Here is a 20,298-nt window from a genome sequence, read left to right as displayed (position 1 = left end):
AGTTGTCATAAGGTCAAGGTACAACTCCAAGTCGTCCTGTTACCGAAGATCACGGCTATTCGAATAGATTAACTTCCCTGCAGGGGTGCACCACATAACCCAACACGCTCGATCCCATTTGGCCGGATACACTTTTCTGGGTCATGCCCGGCCTCGGAAGATTAACACGTCGCAACCCTACCTAGGCACAACAGAGAGGTCAGCACGCCGGTCTAAATCCTATGGCACAGGGGTCTGGGCCCATCGCCCTTTGCACACCTGCACGTTGCGAATGCGGCCGGAAGCAGGCCTAGCCTAGCAGGCGTTCCAGTCCAATCCGGCGCGCGCCGCTCAGTCGCTGACGTCACGAAGGCTTCGGCTGATACCACGACGTCGAGTGCCCATAACTGTCCCCGCGTAGATGGTTAGTGCGTATAGGCCAGTAGCCAGACTCAGATCAAATACCTAGATCTTATTAAGCGTGTTATTTTGAAGTAACCGCGAACGCCGACCAGGGCCAGGCCCACCTCTCTCCTAGGTGGTCGCAACCTGCCCTGTCGCTCCGCCACAAAGTAACAGTCGGGGGCCGTCGGGAACCCAGGCCCACCTCTACCGGGATGGAGCCACCTGCCCCTTTGGCCCCCATCTTCGAACAGTATCATAAGTAATGTAACAGTATAAAGTATATAGCATATGCCCGTGATCACCTCCCGAAGTGATCACGGCCCAGTAGTATAGCATGGCAGACGGACAAGAGTGTAGGGCCACTGATGATAATCTAGCATCCTATACTAAGCATTTAGGATTGTAGGTAAGGTATCAACAGTTGTAGCAACAATGACAGGCTATGCATCAGAATAGGATTAACGGAAAGCAGTAACATGCTACACTACTCTAATGCAAGAAGTATAGAGGAGAGTAGGCGATATCTGGTGATCAAGGGTGGGCTTGCCTGGTTGCTCTGGCAAGAGAGAGGGATCGTCAACACCGTAGTCGTACTGGGTAGCAGCGGCGTCGGTCTCGGTGTCTAGCGAGAGAAGAGGGGGAAGAAACAATAAATAGTAAGCAAACAGATGCATAGCGATGCATGACATGACAAGTATCGGTGTTAGGGGTGCCCTAACGCGGTATGAGGTGGTACCGGTGAAGGGGGAATCATGCGGGAAAATATCCCCGGTGTTTCGCGTTTTCGGATAGATGAACCGGAAGGGAAAGTTGCGTGTTCGCTATGCTAGGGATGCGTGGCGGACGAATGGGTTGCGTATCCGGATTCGTCTCGTCGTTCTGAGCAACTTTCATGTGCAAAGTATTTTCATTCGAGTTATGGATTAATTTATATTATTTTTTAAATTTATTTATATTTAGAAATTACACAGTAAAATAATTTTGTCTCCTGGTGTTATTCTAGCATAGTGTATGACAGTAGGGCCAGGGGTTGGGTTGACCCAGTCAAAGGTTAACTAGTCAACATATGAACAGTGTACGGGGCCACGTGTCGTTGACTTAGACAATTATTTTAAATTTTGTTTTTCTCTAAACCATTAGTGGGTCCACATGTCATCTACTATTGTATAAATTAGCTAGCACTACTAATTATATAAAGTAACTAAAAGGCTGGCCAGGGTGTGGCATAGCCGGCCACACACGGCTGTGGTGCCTGCACACTACGCACTCACGTATACACACTATGCTATTTCTTTTAACATAAGATAGCATTTTGTGATTTTTGTAGGATTTAATCCATGCATTATCTGAAGCAGGTCCAATGGAACAAAATGAGGCTTATTACGTCTACTTTTCGTTTATATAATTTTTACCCATGTTAGGACTTGTCTTATCGCTGTCTAGTGGCGTTCTAGAGGGCTTGGCATTGAGAAATACGAAACCTAGCTACTGCTACAGTAACTGAACATTACTGTAGCAGAGTAGCAGCAGAATGCAGCAGCTGCGGGAGACGGGGCAGGCGAGCGGAGCAGGCTCAGCGGCGGGAGCGCAGGCGCAGCAGCAGGTGCGGGGATCTGAAGCAGCGGCGGCAGTGGCGCATCAAGGCAGCCAAGCGCGCGCACACGCGGGCGACACAACGGCGTAGCGGACGGGGTGATGCCAGCCTGCAGGAGCTGCGCCATGCAGCGGCGAGCGGGAGGGGCGACGCGTCGTGGTGCGCGCTAGACATGGGCGGACCGCAGGGCACACAGGAAGCAGGCTGCGCACGGCAGCACGCCGGAGGATGGCGGACGTACAACACGCACACATGGAGGCACGGGAGGATGCTCATGAGCACATACGAGACTACGGGGGTGTGCGCAGGTGCGACCTCGTCCAATGGAGCCCACAGGCGAGGTAGACGGGTCCTAGGTGAGATCGGCTAGGCCCAGCACGCGGCCATGGCGGACGGTGGCTACGGTTATGAGCGGACGCGCTAAGGAGCCGAATCCGACGAGGGAAAAGGGAGGAAAATAAGCGGAGGCTCACAGCGACTCGGAGGCATGCTCGGGGAGGTCGGGGATAGCCGGAGAAGTACGGATCGACGCCGGGAAGCGGTAGTCGTCGTCGGGGAAGAAGGTCGCGGCCGACGTCTTGGCGGCTCCTCGATCCAAATCAACTGGCGTAGACGACGTGGTCGACGTCGGGGATCCTCTTGAACGTATCCTTGCAGCGCGGGGTGGCTTCGGAGCGTGTTGAGGAAGGTGGCGCGGCGATGCAGCGCTTGGCTATGCGCAAGGAAGAAGAAAGAGGCGCGACGAGGGGGGAGGGAGAGGGGGTGCTAGGGTTCGGGTGAGGGGTGCTGTTGCTAAGTAGGGTGAGAGAGGACCGTGGATGCGTGCCACGGTGCCATGGCATCCGTGGATGTGCTCCACGATGCCTCACTGCTACAGGTTGAAGAAAACCAGTGTGGGCTGGGCCTTCGTGCATTGTAGCACTTAGGTCCAGTGGCACTGTAGCAGATGGGCTTTTACTTTCTCTGTTTTCATTTCTTTTGCCCATGTTTTGCATTTACTTGAGCTAGTAAATGAATTTACTTGAACTCAAAATTTAGTATATAAATACTAGACTATGTAATGACCTAGCGCAACAAGTTTCAAATATTTTCGAATAGTTTAAATATTTGCTTAACTTTAAATGGTTGATTTAAATGATGTTGGTTCTGTTTTGAATATTTTAGGGTCATTTAAATATCCCAAATGATGTTGTTTTACTCATGAAAATTAGTTAGTGAATATTTGGAAAAGAACGAACATTTTCGTTGTTGTTTGAATAAATATTAATTTGACTCTATTTTAAATTGAATTTGAATTCGGTTTGGAACATAGTGAGGTTTAGAAAAATAATTGTGATGACATGGCATCATTAGTGAGTGGTTATTGTAGCTTGATTATTCGGGCGTCACAGTTGCCCTGTGGTATTTTCCAGTGAACTTTCGTTTTAGCCATAACGTCTCTGATTCGATTATATCATCTGCATTGTTTGCATGCTAATCTATGTCTGATGTCACTTGAACATTTAAAGAACAATTTTAGATGGACAAACATTGCAACCTAATTAAACACATAGCCCCCCCCCCCCCCCCCCCCTCCCCCTCTCAAACTATTGGCATTAGCACTTAACCCGTAATCTTTGTCGGTGACTTGGAACAGTAAATGGAAAATCAGGAGAAAACAAACCCATGAGCTGACAACAGAATGCACGAAAACAGCTAAAACACAAAACTATACAAGTTCTAGCCGCTTTACATAATCATTATTTAATAATAAACAAACCAAATCAGTGGTTGGGTATGCTGTTTTGACCCCTAACGACCAAATTTAGATTTCTAGAATTGACAACTCATGCACAGGGGTTTTCCCCCATTTATTGAGGAACAAGCTTGGTGTGTGGTGGAACCACTCATTAAGATAATATCTTGAACCATGCTTATCTTGGTACTCATACTAAAAATAACTATGTGCATCCCTAGTTGGTGTAGAGGCCGGGAAGTGAAATTCTCTCTCATTTTCAGACATGGTGGCCATCACATTTTTCAGTCCTCACTCTCACGTCCACCCCCCCCCCCCCCGCCACCGCGGCCGTGCACGGGCGACACAGGAGTACCCAAACCCTAGCCATCGGGCAGACGCCCTCCCCTTCATCGCCGCCAATGGTCGGCGGCGGGCAACAACGGCGGCGGAGGGCTTCTCCTCCCTCTCCTAGGTCGAAGGATGGCACAAGGTAGCCATATTCATGGGAGTGTGGCCTTCGTTTCGGCCCACGACGGTGCGGCGGCTCCCGGCGGTGGCGCTTGCTATGGCGCTAGTGGGGATCGATGGCCGAAAGTAGGGTTGTGGCTGGGCGTGGCCAGTGGCGGCAGTGACGTTTGGCCTAGATCCCCAGGGGGGCTCTGGTTGGTGGCGGTAGGTGAAGTTGGGGTGGCCCTCGGCGGCATGGCATGGTGGTGCCCAAGTCCAAGGCGGAGCTGCTTTGGCCATCTGGTGGCTTTGGCTCCGGTTGGTTCGGCTCAGCAACAATGAAGATCAGGAGCGGGATCCTTCCCAGCAGCTCTCGCGGTTCAGCGCGGTGGGGTTGCGGCCCTTCCCCCCAGGCTCCAGTGGTGGCGCACGCTGGCAGTGGCCGGAGTGGCAAGGCTCCCGCGGTGACAGTGTTGTTGGGTAGTCACTAGATCTGGGCGGCCAGATCTAGGGCTTTGAAGGTGGTCTGGCCGGTGCGCAGGTTGTCCATTGGGAACTCGTGGGGAAGATCCGGGTGAAGATATTATCTTCGGCCGGTGGCTAGAGTTGGTGATGGCGAAGCCCTAGGCGTCATCTCCTTGTTGAAGGAATCATCGAGGTCATTCCGCTACCTCCAGGAGAAACCCTTGATCAGTCGACCGGATGATGATGGCTCTCATGTATCGTTCCCCCCTTGGGGGCGTCATTCTTGGAGGTGTTCATCGGCTCGAGGGACCAGTGGACGGTTTCAGTGGTGGAGCAGCGTTGCATCTGACGCATCGACGACGTGGAGTCTCAGCGGCGTAGCACAACAGGGTCTTGGCGACGAATGCGTGATAATAGACTTGCGTAGGGAGGTGGCGTCGTTAGCCGGCGTGGCGGCGTCGACGGCAGCCTGGCAAGGTCAATGCATTGATACCAATTCTGAAGATGGATCGGCGAAAGATGGTGGTGGCAGCCTCTGGAGCGTGCTTATGCGGTGCCCACTGAGAGCCCACTGGACTGGTTTATCACCCGCTGTTGGGCAGATTGGTGTGAGGTATGGGCAGGCGGCCCTGATCATGTGCACCACCTTCATCAGGTTGGTAGGAGTAGCGACGGATGTTGCCAGCAGTGTTGTCAGGAAGGTGGCTTCAGACTAATTGTTGTATTACTTTGTAAGGCTTTGTTGGATAATTAATAAAAAATGGTTGTGTGCATCGCTGCATGCAGAGGCCGGTGGTTATCCTTCTTTTTGGAAAAAAAAATGGGTCAGCTCTATCTAGACCAAAAATTCCAGCATCTGCCAATGTATACAAAACCGAGCTGCATCATCCCTATGTTTGTTTTCATCCATAAAAGTCTCAAGATTGCTATGAACTTTGAAGGTGCAACACATGATTACATTATCCAGAAAGAAATGCATCTTCAAGATATAATTGCATCATACTCTCTGTTTTCTACATAGTTTTTTTATATGGTCTGGCCATCCATGACTATAAGAAGAGAAGGCACTAACCTATTTGAATCTGTACCGTCTCCTCTCCCCTAGCTTCATTTCTCCCTTGGATGTTTATTCTTGAAGACATGGAGGTCTCCAAGATCAAGATGCCAGGCTTGTGCTTGCTGCTGCTCATGCCACTCCTGTTGCTTCCTGGTGAGCCTTCCCTGAAATAGTTATCTGAAGAATATAACGGTTTCTCGGTGTTCTATTCTTTGTTTGATGCTGCTAAGCAAAATGGTGTCCTTGTTTTGACTGCAGGATCTGAAGCAGGCGATTATTGCAAGTGGTTCAGCAAGACCTACACTACTTTTCACTGTGCGGACAACCCATGCGCTGAGCACTGCCGCAACGAGGGCTTCCCTCGTGGGTGGTGTGAGTTCGTCGCCTTAGAACCTCTCGCCTTAGTCTGCTTCTGCAGGAAACCCTGCTGATGATGCTTGTGAAGTAATAATACTGTTGTGTGTTTATAAGGAAGTGTACATGTGAACTTCTATGTCGTATTTGCCGTGAAGAGCAGATCAGTATAATAAAGGTGAAGTTGCAATAGTCTGCCTCCCTTTTGGGTTCATCCTGATGAGCAGGAATCATATTAAGCTCTTGATGGTCCTCTCTGCTGATGAAATCTTTTATTGGTGTGAATAAGTAGAGACTGATGCCTTTGTCTCTTGTATTATTGGAATCAAAACAGAGCATGCTACAAATGCAGAGATATGGACATAGCTGCTGTGACATGATTATGTCTACTCGATTGTTTGTATGTGAATCCATCTCTAGTGTTACTTGAACATCCAAAGACCAATCTCCAGTAGACACAAACATTAAAAGTATTTCAATCTGGTTATAACTATCTATTATGCAGTGAGATCATACCATAGTGTCTTCCTTCACCTGGAACTGTTGGTGATTAGCACTTCACCCCCTAATATTCTCTCTTAGAAGGTGATTAAGAGGGACCATCTTAAATTCTCGCTTATTTCTTAAATTCTCTCTTATTCTGGTCAATACTTTCTTAGAAGGTAATTAAAAGGGACCATCTTAAAATCTCTCTCATTCTGCTCAAATGAGGAGTGTGTGACTGAGAGGAGTATAAGCTGTCCCCGTATCTTTTCAGCATGTGGGCTTTAAATGGTCCATATATTTTCAGTAAATTCCCAGCAGATTGCTTTCCAATGCACAGCACAACATTTTGGATTACCAAGCAGCAGGTAAATGCATCCTAAGGTCTCATCCTCCATGGCTGGCTATAAGAAGAGACGCCAATCACCAGTTTGGATCTGCGCCTTCTCCTAGCCCCTTCCTTCCTTCCCTCCCCCCTTCATTCCTTCATTCCTTGGAGACATGGCGATGGCGGCGCCCAAGCTCATGGTGCCAGGCCTGTGCCTGCTTCTGCTGATCATGCCGCTCCTCTTGCTCCCTGGTAAGCCTTGCCTGAAAGAAATTCATCCATCTGAAGAACACGGCACTTCATCGGTGTTCCTGTTCCTGAGCAGATGTTATGCTGTCCTTTTCTCATCGTGCAAAGAAGAAAAAAAAGGAAATCTGATGATGCTATGCTGTCCTTCACCTGCAGGATCTCAAGGGGCGACTTGCAAGGAGCTGAGCAAGACCTATGACTCTCCCAACTGCGAGACCGGCCGATGCGTGGAGCACTGCCAAGTGGAGGGCTACGGTAGCGGGGTGTGCCAGGGGAGCTACTTCGACCCCTACAAGATACTCTGCTTCTGCAACAAAAACTGCTGAGCCGCCAGCGACGGCGCATTGCTTCGGGCCGGGGTGTAATAAGATGTTAGCTAAGGCGAGCCGTCGTCGATGCGCGACTCGCACAAGTTTGTAGCTGTAATAGGTTTCATCTGTACCAATTTTATTTTCAACTGCTCGTCTCCCCAGTTAAGAGATTGGTCGTCAGCTTGCGGAAATGGATCGCTTGTTCCGCTCTTTTCATTTCGTTCCTGTTGAAAAGGAATTTCTATCTATCTATATGATCTATCTACTCCTATATGATCTATCTATCTGCGGGTGCAAAGCCCAAGCCGAACCTGCACAAAACCCAGAAAACAACAAGGATCATTACCGTTGCTGCCGATTCTGGAAGACTCGCATGTTCATGTGTCCACGGTAATTTCCTCCATATCTTTTTCTTCAGAGTGTTTCCAAATGGCAGCACATCACCAGGTCATCCAGATATAATATCATTACCAATTGCATCATAATCACAGTCACCTTTAAAAAAAAATCTTGTTCAACCATCCCTGGCTCCCTATAAGAAGGTATTGATGATGACATGCATTAATAGCCTATATCTGCATATTTCTTCTTATATCCTTTGCCTAAAAAACAACATCTATCTGATTTCAACAATATACAGATGACACTGCGTTCTTCCTCAGAGGTGTTCTATTCTTGTTTTGTGAGTGTACAAGGCCGCCGTGTGCTTTCACGCTTGGTTCGCCGAGACGATGGCTTGTCAGGAAGCGGCCCGAGTCGCCCAACATTTATGTTCAGAGTTGGCCCAAGCCTACTGGACTGGGACTACGATGTGATAGATCCCTCTGGATCGGATCGGCCTGAGATTTTCGGTAGTAGTGATAGGTATTACCTTCTCCTGGTGCGTTGAACTGCCGCCAGTGGCCATGATGGGATGGTGACGGCGGCGATGAGTGGACAGAGAGATAGCGGTGGCGGAGCTTCCCGTCGCTGTCAGCTCCGCCTCGATCAGTAGGCAGGGCAGGTGGGGTGCGAACCATTCTTCAGCATTCTGCACTCGTGGCCCCCACCTCCCTTATATGGAGCTGTGTGACAGGGGCCCGCAACCCAGTTGAGTTGAGTGTCCTCGATCAGGACTGAGTCAAGGGTCCAGTTGGCCGTTGGGCCAACTAAGAGGAGATCAACACTAACATTCTCCCCCTTGATCTCACCTTATACTTTTAACTTCACACTTTGACGTAACTCTTTTGACTTTCTCTTAATTTGCTCTTGGTCCTTGTCTCAGTGCAGATCAATACGTAGGGCGTGCCTCGTCATAACAGTTATCAGTTACCGTCAGATTAACAGCCACAATGCATCTTTCTGTATTGAAACAAGACCTTAACCTTTCTTTGGGCCCTTTAGTAATCCAGAAATCACAGACCTCCCATAATTCCCATGTCGACTGCATGTTCTCTTAACACGCTGGGTGGTAGACCTTTGATAAGCAGATCTGTAAGCATATGTTTGGTACTTACACCGTTAGTGCAATCATATGATTCTCGATTTTCTCCTTCACAACATATAACTCTTTGTCAATGTGTTTGGCAGTACACCTGACATGTTGACGTAGGAGATAAAATATTTGGATGATATATTGCTGTTGCATATCATCATCAATTCCAGGTAAGGTTTTCTTTAACCATTTAGCCTGTCATGTAGCCTCATATCATGCTATACTTTGCGGTATACATAACTCATGACACCGCAACTATTTTGCTTTTGGAGCTTTTCCACAATAAAACTCCGAAGGTACGAGTGTTTAGCTACAAGTGTGGGCTTCACTAAACATCCCGCCAAAACTTAGTTCTTTTACTCACAACTTTTGAGAGTACGTGTCCCTTTCTTATTTAGCATGAGGCTTACAATACTTTGTAAGATTGCAAAACGTTCTTTAACTCCATTCCAGTGATCTATTGCTGGACTGGACTTCTGCCAAAAATTTCCCGGATAATTGAGCTATGTCAGGGTAAATAGCACTGATTTTGCTTCCAACAGCTGAAGCACATGGAACCTCTTTCTTTTGATCGATCTCATATTGGTTCCTGGAATACTTAATATTCCCAAACTATTACCCTTGACTATAAGACAGGCATAAACTTACTCGCATGCATACTATATCTCATTAGAATTCTTTTCTAAGTATGCTTTTTGCGATAATCCTAATACCCCTCTTCTTTTATCCCGGTGAATTTCCATTCTTTGGGCGAATAGACCTTCATTGAGGTTACTGTGATCATGACTTGATGTCACAAATAATCTTCTTTTTCTTCAACGGTAGATTGAACATCACTACTAGTAAGTAGTACATTATCTACACGTCGAAAGCGGGAAAAGTATTTCCCATCTTTGAACTTTGCAAATATTCAATTTTTCATCCTGACCTTCCTTAAAACCCAAAACTTCTCTTCGTCCTCTTTAATCTTTAGATGCCACTGTTCAGTGGCGTGCTTTGATCCATAAATGGATTTCTTCATGTGGCATCCCATATTTTTCTTTTCTTTTCACAACAAAACCCTTGGGTTGTGTTGTGTAAGGGTTTTCTCATACAAATCTCCTTTTGGGAGATGTTGTTTCTACATCCAACTGATGCAATTCCAAAATATTAGTATGCCACTAATGCCATTGTGATTCTAAGACAATCCTTTTATGAGACTGCATATGATGTCTCATTATCACTTATCTTTTCTTTGCATAAAGCCTTTTGCCACAAGTCGCGCTTAGTGGCTTTTCATATTCCCTCAGGAGTCACAGTTTAATCTTGTAGACCTATTACAGCCTACTGTTTTGGCTCCGTTGGGAACTTATTCTTTGTTCCAAAACGAGTAGGAATTTCTAGGTCTCATGACGTCTTCCATGGTTCTTGCCATTTCGATGAATGAGCGCCTCTCATGGCTTCACCAAAAAAGGCGGAATCACTTTATTTTCTATCTGGGGTTGTTTCTATTTTCCATTGCCAAGAGACGGTTGATACTACAGAGTCCTGAGTAACAAGAGTTCCCTTGACTTTATTTTCTTTTGAAGAGTTAACGACAGGTGTTGTACATCTGTTGTCATCTCAACTTCTGTCGTTCATACAACGCCGAAACAATTGTTGTGCTTGAATCATTCGAAGTGAACATATGGTCCCACTTCTCTTCAAGCTTTAGTTCTCAACATACTTTACTCCCCAGATTATCCCATCTATTGTAAAGATGGTATATTTACTAGCTTCCGTTTGGCTTTATTTGATTTGGGGTATCAATGATATGAGCGATGTACTCCCTTCTCGATCATATTCTTCTTTAATAGATCATTCTTACTTTAAACATACATTGTATGCATCGTATTCAATTTTGAGGAGAATTTCTTATCTTCCTAATCTTTCTCCCCCTCGAAATATGGCACAAACTACTTTGCGGCCATAATTTTGAAACTATTTGTAACACTTGTGAACGAGGAGTCTTTTATTACTTGGTGTGGTCACATGATCAAGTCATGCAAGAACAATGGGAGTATTATTTCCTCATTCCCCTCAAGAACTCATCAGAGTTCTTTATTCTGTTGCACTTTCAAGAACCCATTAGAGTTCTTGATATTGGTACACTTTTGCAAGTTATGCTTGCAATCTTGACTTCTGTTCGTATACAACTTTATTCTGTCCTTCGGCTCTTTCGAAGTCACTATCCAGCATGACACTATGGAAATGCATGGGATTTGTTTGGATAGCTTTAAAAGCTCCCCCAGACTTCTTCATTTTTATGTGATACTGAAGTAGTACATGAGTCCTCGCTAAAACTTTCTTTGCCATCCAAAGTTATGAATGACACAAGTGCCAAAACTTTTTCGACATGCGGTATTAAACTATAAATGCATTGTTAACAATCAATGCACTGCTAACGCACATATTTAATTCAACGTTGGTCAAACTGAACATGCATGTTATTTATTTCAATCACTATTGAAGGACAATATGTTGATTACCTTTAGTCATAATGACTTAAAAAATGCACTTATACTTTATTTTTCCGATTAAATTTTCTCGTTTGTTCCAATTTAATCAGAAAAAAATAACAAACTGAAACATCATGAAAACTTTAGAGAGAGAGAAATGATAACTCATTTCCGGAACATATTCGTTCCCTTTTGTCTTTTATCGTACCGAGAAAAAATCAGAACGACGCTCGATTTTTCTTTCTTAACATCAGCAGTGCAGCCGAGTAAGTACTAAAACTTTAACTGTAGCGTTGATGGAAATCAACTGTTGTTTGCAAAATTTCTCTCTTCCAGGAAAAATATTGTATTTTAATTTAACATTGATCAAAATTAAAACATATGATATTCTTGTACTTTGAATCCTAGATCACCGTTGGGCAAAAACAGGATTTGCGAATATCATATAATAATGTTGTCATCATCAGCTATGATCATTAAACGACAACATCATAATTAATTTTAAAATTCTCTTCTTTGAGAATTTATCATCTTTATGGATTTAACTGTATGAACAAACTAATGCTCAACTTTTCTTTCACTTAAAACAGCGGAAGCCTTTATGAACTTTAAGCTTAAAAGTTGTTTCCCCACACAGGAAATAACTCATCTGTACTATCATAATTAAATCATCTTTAGATCGTGAAAAAAAAAACATACTATTCAGAAGCATTTGTGTTACTTCTGTAATCTCTAAACAAATATCTCGTTGGTTCAATTTGAGTAGAGATCAATAATTCATCAAAAATATGCTTCTGAAAGAATAGACTTTGACTGACAAGGTGTACTTTGTGCATGCGGCCCAGCCGCAAAATTGACCCATGGTCAATATGCACCCGCCCGCATAGGCCTTTACTGTTTATGCAATTAAAACTATATAACCGTTGGACAAAAATAGAAATAAATGCACATTTAGTTTCAATAATAAAACATGATCATGTTATTTACAACGTTGGTCATAAAAATAACATAATCATATTCATTTTAATAATCACTTTAATGTGCTCTTTAAATTTAATTCTATCTAAACTTTTATTTTCTTTGTAAAAGAGCACTATTAATTATTTATGCAGCGGAAAAACGTGAATAAAAATTCACAAACTTTTTAATCTTTATAGAAACTTTTCTTTGACCGAATAAAAAATCATGAACTTTTTAATTTTCTTTATAAAATTCATGAACATTTCTTTTTCTGAAATTTTTCTATTTTCATTTTCAGAAACTTTTTCCTGTTTACTATTCTATTTTCTGAACAAATTTTCGTTGGATTATTTTGAACAGAAAACTGTACTGTAATTTGCCCAAAAAACAGGACAAAAAATAAATTAAACAAAAACGACAGCCTCAACTCGGCCTGGGCCACCCGCGGCTGCGGCGTCGGCCCAGCTCGCGCCCAGTGGCCGGCTGCTAGCCTCCTCCACTTTTTTTCCGGCCCACTTGGCCCGGGGCGGGACTAGGGTTTCACGAGGGCCGTTGATCACGATCCAACGGCGCACCGCTGTTCTCGCTGGATCAAAACCAGCGACACGGTCACCCGGATCGAACCGATCCCGCACGCGCCGCTCTCGTCTCTCTCGCCCGATCGCTCCTCTCCCACTGGCATGAGCAAGGAGCTGCGCCCCGGCCGCCCTGTCCGGCCGCCGGCGGCGGCGGCGAAAGCCACCATGCCGCGCGCGCGTCCTCTTCCTTTCCCTTCCTCAATCCCCTTCTTCCTCCGCCTCCCGCGACAGAGAAGAAGAGCGAAAGAGGCCGAGTGGCAGGAGGGTTAGGGCCCCGCCGTCCGCCGGCAACGGCGTCGGCACGACGCCGCGCGATCTCCGTTTCTTCACTTTCCCCTTCCTCTTCTCCTGTGATAGAGAGAGATGCGCCGTCCTCGGCCTCTTGCAGCACCCGATGGACGACGACGAACCGTAGCGCCGTTGCCTCCCCTTCGCCAGTGACGCGTTTCCTTAGCAGAAGCGCGCCGCCGTCGAACAGCGTGGCTGCGGTGCCCCCTTTGCCCTTTGCTGGGTGATGTCCTTCTTTCAGATGCCTCGGCTTGCCGATGTGCATCTGAATCAAGAGGGACGGCGCGGCCTTGCGGCGGCGCTCTTTTCCGGTGAGACCTGAGGCCCTTCTCCGGTGATGCACTTTGCCCTGTCTAGGGTTCTTGGGGGGAAGGGAGGGATCTTTCTATCTCTGATTTCTTTTGCTACCCGAAAAACTCAGCCAAAGTGTGGCTCTGATATCATTGATAGATCCCTCTGGATCAGATCGGCCTGAGATTTTCGGTAGTACTGATAGGTATTGCCTTCTCCTGGTGCGTTGAACTGCCGCCAGTGGCCATGATGGGATGGTGACGGCGGCGATGAGTGGACAGAGAGATAGCGGTGGCGGAGCTTCCCGTCGCTGTCAGCTCCGCCTCGATCAGTAGGCAGGGCAGGTGGGGTGCGAACCATTCTTCGGCATTCTGCACTCGTGGCCCCCATCTCCCTTATATGGAGCTACGCGACAGGGGCCCGCAACCCAGTTGAGTTGAGTGTCCCCGATCAGGACTGAGTCAAGGGTCCAGTTGGCCGTTGGACCAACTAAGAGGAGATCAACACTAACAGGATGAAGGCATCTACAACAATCTTCAAACTCCAACAAAAAAAATAGCAATGATCTCCAAGAATGCATAAATGCACATCATGCAAATTTTCGTTTGGATCGGTCCAGTCCCTGACTCAGAGCACGCAGTGGATAATGGAATCGTCTTGGAACCTGTAAATTTTGCGCTTGTGGTTGATCATGTGGAGCTCATCGCCACGGCGCACCACCTCCACTCCTGTCAAGACGGTGAGGTCATGGAGCACTACGTCATCGTCCAGCCCGTCGTCAGAACGGTAGCCCCATGAGCTTGGGTGCCTCTCGATGCTCTGAAAGCTGGTGGCGATGAACTTGCCCGCGCCCAGGTTCACCAGGTGCCTCTGCGACGTCAGCCACTCGCCGGGCAGGCGGTCGAGGTAGCTCCAGGTTTGCCGCACCACCGGCGGCGAGGAGGAGGAGAGGTCAAAGGCGCGCAGGAAGTGGTCTGGGTTGCGTTTGGCGTGCTCCACGCCGAACCAGACGCCGAGCTCGGGGACGTATTCCGCCGCGCCGTCGCAGGGCAGCACCCAGCGGCCAGCCTGCCTCCACTCGCCCCTGGCCGTGTCGAAGGCGCAGGAGCTGCCGGCGTCCACGGACGACACGCAGATCGTCGTGTCGTCCACCACCGCCGCCGCGGAGGGGGAGAACACTTTCCTGCCGATGTCCGGCGAGTAGAGCGGCGGGGAGGGCAGAGGCTTCCAGCTCCACCACAGGGGCCCAGCATGAGATCGACCGTACCAAGGGAAGCCGGTCCTCGTGTAGTTCAACACCACTCGTGTAGTTCAACACCTCGAAGAAGCCATCGTAGCCATTTCCTCTGGTTATGACATAGAGCTGCTGCTGGCCGCCGCCGTCGTCGTACCGGCGGTTGACGCGTCCCCGAGGCCCGGCCACGGACATGGAGATGGAGTCGCTGTGCTTGGGAAAGCTGGGCAGGGGCACGCCGGCGACGGACTCCTTGTCGACGTCGTACATGACGGGGTTGTCGTAACACGGGACGAACATGACGGAGCCCTCTGCCTCTGCCTGCCCTCTCAGCAGCGAGAAGAAATGCATGTACGGCGAGCCGGCCATGGCCGGAGTCATCGAGAACTTGATGCTGGGCCTGGGCAGATGGTCGCCGCAGCTCGAGGTCGTTGGCAGTAACAATCCCTTCTTCTCATTCGCTTTTGCAGAAGCTGCTGCTTGTGCGGCTGCTGTGGAAGGGTGGAAGAGATGCCGCGCGAGGTCGAGACGGCACAGGGAGTAGACTCCCCTGCCGCCGTCGCGCACTATCATATTGGCGAACTGGCGATTCATCACCGTCGTCCCTCCCTCCCTCGGCCCTCGCCCAGCTAACCCACCCAGTACCCTGAGTACTATCAAAAGAAATGAGTTGTTCAAAAAAAAAAGCATCTCCAACAGGCGCCGGTCGCGTCGCGCGCAAAAAACACATATGCCGCGCACGCATCGTCTGGTTTGGCGCGGCGCGCGGCGCTGGCTCCAGCAGCCGCGTTAAAATGCAGCGCGCGCGACTCACACAAACAACATATGCATTCAAAAACAAAAGCAAAAAAATCAAAAACAAACAAAAATAAATAGTTCAATTTCGTTTATTACAACTCAAACAAACAGTTTATCGTTCAATACAACAAATAGTACAATTAAACACAACAAATAGTTCAACAATACAAATAGTTCAACAACAGTTTATCGTTCGGAAGAATCATACAATGAACTCATCTACAATGTTGAATACTATGCTATAAATAAAAAACTACAATTAACATGCACGAAATTCATGGCTTTTGAGCAATACATACCTTCTAGGCGTTTTGTCGAACACCTAGCGGGCGCCGAGCGGCAGCGAGCGCGCGGGCGCTGTTCGTCGGCGGACCAGCACGTGCGCGGGGCGGCGGGCCTAGAGGGGGGCCGGAGAAAGCGCGCGCGGGGCGGGGATAGGCCCGGGAAGCGCCGGAACGGTCGCCGGGTGGCGCGGTCGGCGGCGGCGGCGCGGCTGGAGGGGGGGTGGGAGGTGCGAGCGAGCGCGCGAGAGTCCAGCGCGCGGGAGCGGGCGCAGCAAAAAAGCGGCGCGCGATTGCGTTTCAGCCCGCGCGCTGGACTACGTATGCCGCGCGCGTGGTTTTCGCGCGCCTGCTGGAGCAGCTCTTCCGGTTGCGCGCGCGCTAAAAGGGGGGATTTTGCGGCGCGGCGCTAGTTTGGCGCGCCGGTTGAAGATGCTCTAAGAAACATGCTGCTGGCTTATTAGACGCTCACAAGCGGCGAATAGAGGAGGCTCCGCCTGGAGCTAGGGCAAATGGGCCGGCCCACTCTCCCCGTGCGCGGTTTTTTCTTTTAGCTTTTTTTCGACTTTTCACCCCCAAAAACACTGGTTATTGTTTTGAAGGACCTAGATATTTAAATCCCTACGGAAAATATAACTATATCTTAGACGCTGCACCGTATCTCTCTTTATTAAAAAGTTCACCGTATATTAGAAAATGTTGAGTGTTTATTTAGAAAATGCTGATCATATAATTTTAAAAATCCATCGTACATTAAAAAACTGTTGATTGTGTATTTTTTAAAAATGTTCACCATATACTAATTTTTTTAGAGTGTGCTTAAAAAATCAGTGTATTAGAAACTGTTTACCACATATTGAAAACACTATAAAAACATAAAAAAAAGGAAAATATATCTGAAAAAGAGAAAATGGAAAATAAATGAAAAGTAAGAAGCCAAAACAATAAACCATACACTGAAAACCACTGAAAAAAATAACAAGGAAAGAAGAAAACCGAAGCGAGGAACACATCACGCATGGTGCTGACTGTGCCCACCCACCTACCCTCGCTCTCATCGAGGGCTTGGTCTATGAGAAAGAAAACTAAAAGGATTGGCCTAGACGAGATACAACTACCCCGACTCCTTTGCTCGAAACCTAGACGTTGACCTCAGTCTCATGGGATTGGTCCTAAACTCATGCATGCTTTGTTGCAGTCTCTGGCCAACCACACGCGAGCCGACCGTTGCTTGTCTGAGTGTTCCTAATCACCACCTTTGGCGCCCGTTAGAGCGCCACTAGTGTATAGAAGCAACACTACCTCTAACGTGGGTCACATATCCTTGCCTCTAATATGAGCAATACAATCTCCAATGTCTGTGACTCCAAACCAGCCTCTAAGGTGGACCCATTAAGAGTAAAAGAATATTAGAATCCTCTCTCTCCTTGTTCCTCTCTCCCTCTTACAAGTGGGGCCGTTTGAAAGTTTAATCACTGGAGGTAGCCTCTAAGCTTAGAGGTATTTAAAGTAAACTTCACAAATGTATGAAGGCAACCTCAAAAGCCTTAGAGGCGACCTTAGAGGCAGAGAAACTCAACATTGTGGATCCTCGTAGTGTGCCGGCGCTCGCACGCAATCCTAGCGGGCCATGGCCTAAACATTCGCTAGCTCCCTTGCCTCGCTCCTCTCATACATGATTGCCCGACGACCTGCGTGTTCGCTCCCAGACACACTGGCACTGCACGCTGACGAGGAGCACTCTTCGTCCCTCCCCCCTCCCAAAAAAGGATCGACGGCTCATGCACGTGTGCGGTGGTAAAGAGTTCACACTCTATGCCAACTGTTGCTAAAAAAAGAGTTGATTGGTTGACCGGTTCACCTTTGACATGTTGACCAGTTCACTGTTCTGAAAATGTTCATGAAAACTTAAAAATATTCTTGGATTTGATTGTTTTTGCAAACTAAAAAACATTGATTCTGAAAAAATGTTCATGGATTAAAAAAATATTCACAAGTTTAACAAAAAGTTCATGGAATTTTTAAAAAAAAATTAAAGGATTGGAAAGAAGTTCACAAATTTGAACAAGGTTCACGGGTTTGAGACAAGTTTGCAAATTTGAACAAAGTTCATAGATTTTAAAATGTTCATGAATTTGAAAAAGTTTGAAATAAAGTTCATAAATACGAAAATGGTCATGAATTTGAAAAAAATGAGGAATTTAGACAGAAATTTTCATGGAAATTAAAAGAAAAAAGAAAATAAAAAAGAAAAATAAAAAGGGGAAAAGAAAAACCCAAACAAAAAAGGATCAAAAAAAGAAAAACACATGAAACCGGCCCTAGTGGAAACCGGCAGAAAACAGCGCTACCTGGGCAGTCCTAAGTGGTCCAACCCGCTCAGTCATGGGGGTGTGCGCCCGCAAATTTGAAAGAAAGTTCATAAATACGAACAAGGCTTGACAAGACAGTCACTGGTTCCTTCTCAAAAAGAAAAAAAAAAACAGTCACTGGTTGTGGCGTCGAACAAATTTTCAGGATTGCAGCAACAATGCTTGGTTTGCAATTATCTGTTGTGTTGTACACTGCTTTAGCCAGGGAAGTTTCTAGAGAAGATGCCCATGAAGAATGATGTGCGTAATAGTACGCCACCATTCACATTAGCACTTAGAGCATAATTGGTTTGATGCCAAAAATAAGCATGCCAATGTTTGACAGTGTGCCAAATATTCGCTACTACTTGATTGATTCCCGAGTTGTCTTGTCTATCTCACATAAAGTTGCTAATATTTGGCAAGCCTTGGTATTGCCAATATTTGGCAATTCCAACATTTGGCTAGCCAAATATTGGCAGCAAACCAATCATGCTTTTTGAGACCAAGATAAGGATCATCCACCCTGTGGAAATGGATCCCGTTGTTTTTCTCTCTTTTGCTGAACACACATCACATGCATGCATCTATCCATCTGCGTGTCATTGCTCAGGATCAGAGGAATAAAGTCTATCCATCTTGCTATCTATGGGTGCAAAGTCCAACGGCCCGGCTCAAAACGCGCACTGGGACTGCACAAGAGCAAGAAGATAGCAGAGCATCGTAACCGCAGCTGCCGCCACAATTTTGGTCAGTCGCCAGTTCTGGAAGACGCGCAGCCTCCCACCACATCTTCTTTCAGAGGGTTTCCAAATGAGAGCACATTATCGCGTCTTGAAGATATAATAGTTGCATTATAATCCCACTCACATTTGTCTCTCTCTCTTTTTTCCTTCTCAGCCATCCATGGCTGCCTATAAGAAGGGGAGGGGTTGATGGATGATGGCACTACCAACCTATCTGCATCTGCACCCTCTCCTCTGAATCTGATCTTCCTTACTCCCTTTCTTGGTTGAGCGGGAGACAGAGAGAGACATGGCGGCACTCAAGCTCAAGCTCATGGTGCCACCGGCAGGCTTTTGCTTGTTTCTACTGCTCATGCCACCACTCCTACTTCCTCCTGGTAAGCATTTGCCTCCTTTCTCAGTCTTGCCTTCTTTCTTTCTTACAAATATGACACTCTGCATCCTTCCTCCATGTTCTAATATTCTTTCTTTCCGAGACCAGTTTATTGCTGATCTGGTATGTGAGTGAAAGGATTATAAATTTATAATAAACTGCATGCCAAAATAGTTGAAAGGTTCATCGAACTAACACAAGTTAATCACATTTTCTTTGTAGGATGTGCTGCCACTCGTCCTGATCCCACCCAAGGGCCATCTGAGGGCAACAACAGGACATGCACGGAGCTGAGCAAGAGGAGCCCCATCCTCTACTGCGAGCACCACGCATGCGTCGACAACTGCCGCATCGAGGGCTTCGCCGAGGGAGGGTTTTGCAACTGGCTGCGCTGCCTCTGCAAGAGGCCCTGCTGAATGTGACGATGCTGCTTCAGGATGTTGCGAGCGATGCAACGAGTAATAACTAATAAGATGCATCAAAGTGTTGATGTGCATTTTCTCAAAAAAAAAAAGTGTTGATGCGCAAGTTGTAACCGCAACAAATTTCCTTCTCTAAAAATTTGTCAACTCCCAGTTGCAAGCTATATAATCTGAGGAATCTAAATATTAGTTTAACAACCTGAGTTTAATTCCTAGAATTGATAGGTGATGCACAGGGGGTTTTCCCCATTTATTAAGGATCAAGTTTGGTGTGTAGTGGAACCACTCATCAAAAAATATCTTAATACTCATTTAAAAACAATCTGAGGACCATGTTTATCTTGATACTCATACTAAAAATGGCCATATGCATCTCTAGTTGGTGCAGAGGCCGGAGAAGTAAAATTCTCCCCCATTTTTATGCAAAGAGAGCCTTGGCTCAGTGGTTGGGCATGCGGTTGTGCAGCCTAACAATCAGAGTTCAATTCCTAGAATTGACAGGTGATGCACAGGGGTTTTCCCCATTTATTGAGAATCAAGTTTGGTATGTGGTGAAACCACTCATCCCAAAATATCTTGATACTCATTTAAAAAAAGTATGAGGACCATATTTATCTTGGTACTCATACTAAAATG

The 20,298-nt window shown here is 46.8% G+C and overlaps 2 long non-coding RNA genes across 2 annotated transcripts; both read left to right on the top strand.

Annotated features, from left to right (window-relative positions):
- The first annotated feature begins 5,652 nt into the window (after nucleotides 1-5,652).
- LOC123106517 (uncharacterized) lies at nucleotides 5,653-6,210 on the top strand. Its single transcript, XR_006451367.1, has 2 exons — nucleotides 5,653-5,817; nucleotides 5,923-6,210. It is a non-coding gene; the product is annotated as an uncharacterized lncRNA (long non-coding RNA).
- Nucleotides 6,211-18,984: 12,774 nt separating this feature from the next.
- On the top strand, nucleotides 18,985-19,857 carry LOC123106516 (uncharacterized). The gene is made up of 2 exons (XR_006451365.1): nucleotides 18,985-19,244; nucleotides 19,463-19,857. It is a non-coding gene; the product is annotated as an uncharacterized lncRNA (long non-coding RNA).
- Nucleotides 19,858-20,298: the final 441 nt, after the last annotated feature.

Source organism: Triticum aestivum, chromosome 5A, assembly GCF_018294505.1.
Source record: "Triticum aestivum cultivar Chinese Spring chromosome 5A, IWGSC CS RefSeq v2.1, whole genome shotgun sequence".
NCBI classification, from domain to species: domain Eukaryota; kingdom Viridiplantae; phylum Streptophyta; class Magnoliopsida; order Poales; family Poaceae; genus Triticum; species Triticum aestivum.
The sequence above is the reverse complement of the archived record's forward strand: the minus strand, read 5'-3'. Positions and strand labels throughout refer to the sequence as shown.